Below are 1,699 nucleotides of genomic sequence, written 5' to 3'. Positions count from 1 at the left end.
GAAGTCATGGAGCAGAGCAGGAACTATAGCAAACTGCCAACACAACACAATATCCATCCGCCGTCTTGATTAAACGTCATGACGTATGCTTACAACGTTGATTAATCAGTTTATTCATTCGTGCGGTCTCTCTTTACCACCTATGTTTAAACGGTTTAAACTTTTTCGGTATTTTAGCATTTCTATCTGATCACAGGGCAGATTGGTACTGATTTGCTTAATTATTTCTTCGCGTAATTTTCGCAGTAGATTTATTGCTTTAAAAAGTGACATAGAGAAATGTTGGGTTAAAATACATTTGAACTCCTGGGATACAAAAAGAAAGAGTCTTAATGCAGCCGTCAATGACAATAAACATAGGCTACATGAAATATAGCCTACATACATATACGACAAAGACTTTATGCTATGTGGATTTATATTTATATGGATTTATTATATGTATATTCACACACACACACACACACACACACACACACACACACACACACACACACACACACACACACACACACACACACACACACACACACACATGAACTGTTCTCTATTTCACTGAATAACATGAACTTTAAAACAACAACAAAAAAACATGAATTTAAGTTGAAAAGTGCCAATACCAACTTCACCACAAGGTGTCAGGATATTGCAAACTATTTTAATTAGAGCAGTGAAGTAGCCCACACGATATTACTGGAAGATGATTTTATTTATGGCACACTTCAACAAAACACAGAGTGGAAAGGGGACACATAACAGCAGAAGAGGAAAGTTAAGTTTACATGCTGAGAAATTGTTCATGTAAGACAATATGTAGCCTACAGGTTTTGGGCACATGAAGTTGGTTAACTGCATTTCCCAGAGAACATGATCTGTCTCTCTCAGGGTGTGAAGTTTTTAACAGTGAGAAAAATCTACAGTTAGATATACACACAATGGACTGCTTCTGAAAAAGTTCTCATGCGAAGTATATATACAAGCACATGTTAAATTGCAATAAATATATAACAGACATTGTAATAGGTAGGCTATGTTAATGGAGAAAATACATTTATAAACGTTTGCCAATCCTTGGAACTTGAAGTGAAGACCAACCAAACTAGACAACTGTATGGGCAGAGAAGTAACCAAGAGAAAGCTACAACGTTTCGCAGCAGAGCACATTGACTGAAATATGAGAAACTGTTAGACATAACCAATCTCTTTAGCACTTATTCAGCCTCTTTGGGTGAAGGAAGCTTGAAGGAAACCACTTTATGAGCCAACATAAGTCATGCCTGGAGTTAGAAGCCATGTGATGACCTGAAAAAAATGAGTAAAACTGCAGACCGAGAAGATGAAAGTTGAGCTTTTTTTCTTCTTCTTGAAACTCTGTCGTGTACCTAAAATATTTATTCCCATAGTCCCATAAATATAGATCCCATAGTTAACCTTAATGCATTAACAATAAGCAATACATAGGCTATGTTTGTCAGCAAGGGGTTGCAAAAAGGCAGACATAAAAATGCTGGATCTATTTGCAAGCAGTCTTCTTAAACGAAAACTTCTTCAGGCTATCTGGAATCAAAAACACATACATTGAAAAAAGATTGAAAAAAACAGGGCTCTTTAGGAAAAACTATAGGGCTGAATCCGAAATTGCATACTTTAGGCAAAAAACAGTATGTGACAAAAATAAGTATTTTGTCACAGTACTGAG

Source organism: Scardinius erythrophthalmus (genome assembly GCF_964197995.2).
Source record: "Scardinius erythrophthalmus genome assembly, chromosome: 1".
Lineage (NCBI taxonomy): Eukaryota > Metazoa > Chordata > Actinopteri > Cypriniformes > Leuciscidae > Scardinius > Scardinius erythrophthalmus.
Note: the sequence above shows the minus strand (reverse complement) of the source record.